At 41.4% G+C, this 6,764-nt stretch overlaps 1 protein-coding gene across 9 annotated transcripts in view; it reads right to left on the bottom strand.

Moving 5' to 3' along the window:
* Positions 1-230: 230 nt before the first annotated feature.
* Positions 231-6,764, bottom strand: part of LOC132207557 (utrophin-like) — a 204,141-nt gene continuing 197,607 nt past the window's right edge. For 5 of the 9 annotated variants that reach the window (XR_009443535.1, XR_009443528.1, XR_009443534.1 and 2 more), the window contains 2 exons: positions 5,010-5,089; positions 231-677 (listed from right to left, as the gene is read on the bottom strand). The gene's annotated coding sequence lies outside the window, so the exon portion shown is untranslated. The remainder of the gene's footprint in view (positions 678-5,009; positions 5,090-6,764) is intronic. The other 4 variants (XR_009443530.1, XR_009443538.1, XR_009443539.1 and 1 more) reach the window with 2 other exon arrangements.

Below are 6,764 nucleotides of genomic sequence, written 5' to 3'. Positions count from 1 at the left end.
GAATATTTTTCCCAGTATTCTAATGATGAAAACATGATTGGGAACAAAAACAGCTGCTGAGGCTAGTGTCTTTGAGAAACAATAGCATCATACATATGTAGCGCATCATTTATCTTGCAGGAATGCACTGTGCACATTCTGCACAGACCAAGTTATGATTTAACACTCATCGTGGCAGTGACTAAATACAGAAATATACTAATACAGCAAACCTTTTGTTAAACAGCACCTGTGGTCCCAGGAATGTGCTGAATAATCAAAAATTCCAGTTGATCAATAGGTCCACACACACAAAAAACACACACTCGATAATAGGAACATAATGCACAGGATATACACATCACTGTTCTCCTTCATTTACAGCATAAATAACTTCAGTAATGATGCAACTTTGCGTGAACTAAAACTTACTGGCAGAGAGCCTTCTCACTTGCACCCTCACCAGACATCACAGAGATTATGAGAAGACAGTAAACATCTGGTATGTAATTTTTGTCAGTTTATTGAGTGTGCTAGTTTATTAAACAAAGTTTACCTCCAGTTAAACCTACAGTTTACAAGTGTATCAGCAATGATAGATTTAGTACTGACACTTGTATTTTTCCTCCAGTTGACGCTTGGATGGACAGATCAAGACAATTTTCAAAGAAAGCACTCTGATTCTTCGACTCCAACCCCTGGAAAAGGAAATTGCAGAATGTCACTGACTCACTTTACTGATTTGAATACAGCATAAGATACATAGAACATCGAACAGTACAGGCCCTTCAGCCCACGATGTTGTGCCGAACTTTTACCCGAAACCTCAGGTCTATCAAACCTCCACCCCTATCTTATATTACCATCCATATGCCTGTCTAATAGTCACTTAAATGCCCCTAATGAGGACGATTCCGCGACCCACTCGAGCTAAAACAAAGATCTCTTTGAATTGTCATTTGTCAGACATGTATTGAATCAAAAAACAAATTTCTCACTTCCATAGATTTCTATAGCACCTTAATATGATTTGTGAAAATTAATATTTCACCCTTTCATTTTATAAATACAACTTTAAACAAAATGCTACTATATAGAACTTCTATGTTGGTATTTGCGCATATGCCATTTCAGTTTGTGTGATCTGTTTCTATGCAACGAGTGATAAATACTTCGATTAAAATGGTTGAGAGCAGTGTATGTGAGATTTAATACCATGCTTTATCTACAGATAACTCATCTGCAGGTAGTTATTCATGAGACTCAACTGACATCATGTCTCAGGGGGGCTTGTGTCCTCTGGGTTACGTACTGTTTGACCATTGCCTACTGGTCACTGGTTGAGAGCAAAGAGAACTACTGGCTGCTATCCATTTTCAACAAGTGATCACGATAATCTACCTGCGTTTCAATGTCCCATCAACATTCAAGAATTGTTGCTCGAAGAGGCTACTGTGTCACAAACAGGAGCAGAATCAAGATCAACCAGAGATAATGGGAACTGCAGATGCTGGAGATTCCAAGATAATAAAATGTGAGGCTGGATGAACACAGCAGGCCAAGCAGCATCTCAGGAGCACAAAAGCTGACGTTTCGGGCCTAGGCCCTTCATCAAGATCAACCATGTTCTTTTCCCTATCTGAACAAGCTGCCAACACCAGAAATATGGGACCGTCTGAATCAATCTTATACAATTAACTTTTACAGTAGACAACAGGTGCAGAAGTAGGCCATTCAGCCCTTCGAGCCAGCACCACCATTCATTATAATCATGGCTGATCATCCACAATCAGTATCCTGTTCTTGCCTTATCCCCATAACCCTTGATTCCATTATCTTTAAGAGCTCTATCCATCTCTTTCTTGAAACGATCCAGAGACTTGTGCCTCTATTGCCTTCTGGGGCTGAGCATTCGATACATCCACCGCTCTCTGGGTGAAGAAGTTTTTTTCTCAACTCTGTTCTAAATGCCCTACTCCTTATTTTTAAACTGTGTCCTCTGGTTCTGGACTCACCCGTCAGCGGAAACATGGTTCCTGCCTCCAGAGTGTCCAATCCTTTAATAATCTTATACATCTCAATCAGACCCCCTCTCATCCTTGTAAGCCAGGGCCCTGTACAGCTGCAGAAGGACCTCTTTGCTCCGATACTCAATTCCTCTTGTTATGAATGCCAGCATGCCATGAGCTTTCTTCACTGCCTGCTGTACCTGCGTGCTTGTTTTCATTGACTTCTGTACAAGAACACCTAGATCTCGTTGTACTTCCCCTTTACCTAACTTGACTCCATTTTGATAGTTATCTGCCTTCCTGTTCTTTCCACCAAGGTGGATAACCACACATTTGTCCACATTAAACTGCATCTGCCATGCATCCGTCCACTCACCTCGCCTGTCCAAGTCACCCTGTATTCTCATAACATCCTCCTCACATTTCACACTGCCGCCCAGCTTTGTGTCATTGACAAATCTGCTAATATTACTTTTAGTGCCTTCATCTATATCATTAATGTATATTGTAAACAGCTGCAGTCCCAGCACCGAACCTTGTGGTACCCCACTGGTCACCGCCTGCCATTCCCAAAGGGACCCGTTTATCACTACTCTCTGCTTCCTGTCAGACAGCCAATTTTCAATCCAACTCAGTATTTTGCCCCCAATAACATGTGCCCTAATTTTGCTCACTAATCTCCTCTGTGGAAATTTATCAAAGGCTTTCTGAAAGTCCTGGTCCACTCCATCCACTGGTTCTCGCTTGTCCATCTTCACAGTTACATCCTCAAAAAATTCCAGAAGATTAGTCAAGCGCAATTTCCCCTTCGTAAATCCATGCTGGCTCTGACCTATCCTGTTACGGCTATCCAAATGAGTTGTAATTTCATCTTTTATAATTCACTCCAGCATCGTTCCCACCACTGCCGTCAGGCTAACCGGTCTATAATTTCCTGTTTTGTCTCTCCCTCCTTTCTTGAAAAGTGGGACAACATTAGCCACCCTCCAACCTGCAGGAACTGATCCTGAATCTGTAGAACATGGGAAAATGATTACCAATCCGTTCACGATTTCTAGAGCCACCTCCTTAAGTCCCCTGGGATGCAGACCATCAGGTACCGGGGACTTAGCAGCCTTCAGACCCAACACCATTTCCTGATGAATATAAATACCCTTCAGTTCATCCATTACCCTACGTCCTTCAGCCACCATTACATCTGGGAGATTGCTTGTGTCTTCCCTAGTGAAGACAGATCCAAAGTACCTATTCAACTCTTCTGCTATTTCCTTGATCCCCATAATAAATTCACTCTTTTCTGTCTTCAAGGGCCCAATTCTAGTCTTAACCATTTTTTTTTCACATACCTTTTTCTATCCTCCTTGATAATGGGAACTGCAGATGCTGAAGAATCCAAGATAACAAAGTGTGGAGCTGGATGAACACAGCAGGCCAAGCAGCATCTCAGGAGCACAAAAGCTGATGTTTCGGGCCTAGACCCTTCATCGAGGCCCGAAACATCAGCTTTTGTGCTCCTGAGATGCTGCTTGGCCTGCTGTGTTCATCCAGCTCCACACTTTGTTATCCTTACTATCCTCCTTAATATTTTTGGTCAGTTTTCCTTTGTACCTCATTTTTTTCTCTGCGTATTGCCTTTTTAGTCAACTTCTTTTGCTCTTGAAAACCTTCCCAGTCCTCCGGCTTCCCACTCATCTTTGCTATGTTATACTTCTCTTTTATCTTTATAGAGTCCTTAACTTCCCTCGTCAGCCATGGCCGTCCCTGCCTCCCCTTAGGATCTTTCTTGCTCTTTGGAATGAACTGATCCTACACCTTGTGCATTATATCCAGAAATACCTGCCATTGTTGTTCCACTGCCATCCCTGCTACGGTATTGAACCATTGAACTTTAGACAGCTCCTCCCTCATCGCTCCATAGTTCCCTTTGTTCAACTACAATACTGACACTTCCGATTCTCCCTTCTCCGTCTCAAATTGCTGATTAAAACTTATCATATTATCATCACTACCTCTAATGGCTTCCTTACTTCGAGGTCCCTGATCAAATCCAGTTCGTTGCCCAACACCAGATCCAGAATTGCCTCCTCCCTGGTAGGCTCCATACTGACTCTGCATCTCCTGATTCTATGTCTCCACTCGCAAGGGGCTGAAGATTTTATATTTCTTTACATTCATAATTTCATATTCATTTTACTATTTACTATTTCTTTATTATTTCATTTTCTTTACTTCTGACTATTTTAAATACGACATGTTTTCTTATGCTACATCAGTGACGACATTTCAAAAGTAGTTTAGCTGCCTATAAAGTACTTTTTATACCGGAGACCATAAAATATGCTACATAAATGCAGTTCTTTCTTTTATTAACTGCTGTAGTTGTGTGCTTCTTTGCCAATGGAGGATTGGCTACAATTACGCAGAGGAGCATAAGTGAAATACATTTCCCATGACAAAATTCCAAACCAAAGTTACGAAATTAGAATAATAAAATATTGCCTGTTTGCAACTGAACTGTAGATGAGCAAAGGTCACTTAGTCAGTAAAGTACAAATTAACTATGTTCCCGACATGGAGAATACAAATGAAAACTACGGTAATGCTCACAGGAACTTGGACAATGTTCTACTTTATGATCATAGCAATGCCATATCATCAACACAGGTTTTAATAGATAATAAGTCAATCTGGGATATTTATTCATTTGTTTTATATCCTCAAGATCATCTTCGCAAATCCTGTGAACAGGGACCACTGAACAGCTGACTTAGAATTTTTTTCCACCTATAATATCCATGTTTTATCCTTCTCCCCTCGAAGTTTGTCTGCAGGAAGATGAGTTTACAGGGGCCTTACAGTTTTAATTTGTACATATATGTGTCCAATCTTTGTAAATATCTGTCTGTAGTGAGAATCCATGCATTTGCAATAAATAGGCATTCTTGTTAAGAACAGAAACCTGGACCGTGGTCTTCATCAGTTTGGATCTAAAAGACAGGTAAATTAGGGAAATTTACATACTTTTTAAAATCTTCCACATTGGGATTACTCTGGAAACAGCAGGCTCGAATTGCAGCATGGTACCCTTCTGAATGTAACACCTGAAATCACGAAAGTAATAAATTCCTTGAAAACGAACACAGATTCTAGACATGAAGGTTACACAAATCCACGAGCTACAACATGGGGAAAAATACAGTGGATGCTATTTTTAACGAACAGTGTGACTACATCAACTGTTCTGTCTGAGAGTGAAATCTGAGAAATGAAAAGTGAAAACTGCCGGGTTAGAAAGATCCAGTTACGTGCTTACCTGATGGAAATGCATTGATTGTGATATTAATATATATATGATTGTTAATTGAGAGTACTGATGAATTTTGCTTATTGTTTCTGTGATCATCTCAACAATCCATTTGTCAACACAATAAAGTAGATATTGTTATTGTAAAACACCCCTGTAAATCCAAAGAAAATTTCAAGAGGGGCCAAATAAGTAGTGTTGGGGAACAAAGAAATGGCAGAGGAACTGAACAAGTATTTTGCATCAGTCTTCAGGTTGGAAGGCACCAGTAGTAGAACTTTAAGGGAGTCTGAAGCAGAAGTGAGTGCGGTGGCCATCACTAAGGAGAAGGTACAGGGGAAGCTGAAGGGTCTGTGTGGAATTTGTACATTCTCCCCATGTCCGCACGGGTCTCCGCCAGGTGCTCTGATTTCCATCCACAGTCCAAAGATGTGCAGGCAAGGTGGATCAGCCATGGCAAATGTGAGCTTGCCGGGACACAGTACAGGGCTGGGTCTTGGTGGGATGTTCTTGACGGAGATGGTGCAGACCCAATGGCCTCTTTCCGCTCTGTAGGAATTCTATAATTCCGAGAAGATGGTAAATTACATGGACCAGATGGACTGCCCCCCAGAGTTCTGAAGGAGATAAGTAAGAAGACCATGCAGGTATTGATGATCTTTCAGGAATTACTGGAGTCAGGGTGGGTCCCAAAGGAGTACAAAATGGCAAATATAACACCCCTGTTTAAAATGGAGGGAGGCAAAAGACAAGAAATTAAAAGACGAGAAAAACCTGTTAGCCTGTCATTAGGTCAGATTTTAGAATCCATTATTAAGGATGAGATCGGAGAGTACTTGGAAGGACATGGTAATACTTGGAACTACATGTTAAATTGGGCTGAGAAAACACAACTTTGTCAAGGGAAGGTCTCTGTTAGATTCTTTGAGAATGTAACCAGTGAGTAAAAACAAAAGAGAGCCATTGAACTTTATCTGTTTGGATTTTCAGAAAGCCTTTGACAAGGTGCCACACAGGACGCTTCAAAATAAAAAAAATGAGCTTATGGTGTTAGGGAGTAGGTACTGGCATGGATAGAGGATCGGCTAACTGGCAGAATGCAGAGAGTGGCAATAAAAGGGTCTTTTGCAGGATGGCAGCCAGCAACTACAGGAGTTCCACAGTCATCAGAGTTCAGACTACAGCCATTCACGTTATACATTAGCAATCTGGACAAAGGAACTAATGGTATTGTTGTCCACAGGGGGTTGTTGCTAAGTTTGCAGATGACATTTCGATAGGTGGAGAGGCAAGTAGAACATAGAACATAGAACATAGAACAGTACAGCACAGAACAGGCCCTTCAGCCCACAATGTTGTGCCGACCATTGATCCTCATGTATGCACCCTCAAATTTCTGTGACCATATACATGTCCAGCAGTCTCTCAAATGACCCCAATGACCTTGCTTCCACAACTGCTGCTGGCAACGC

Source organism: Stegostoma tigrinum, unplaced genomic scaffold, assembly GCF_030684315.1.
Source record: "Stegostoma tigrinum isolate sSteTig4 unplaced genomic scaffold, sSteTig4.hap1 scaffold_100, whole genome shotgun sequence".
NCBI lineage: Eukaryota > Metazoa > Chordata > Chondrichthyes > Orectolobiformes > Stegostomatidae > Stegostoma > Stegostoma tigrinum.
Note: the sequence above shows the minus strand (reverse complement) of the source record. Positions and strands in the feature narration are given on the sequence as shown.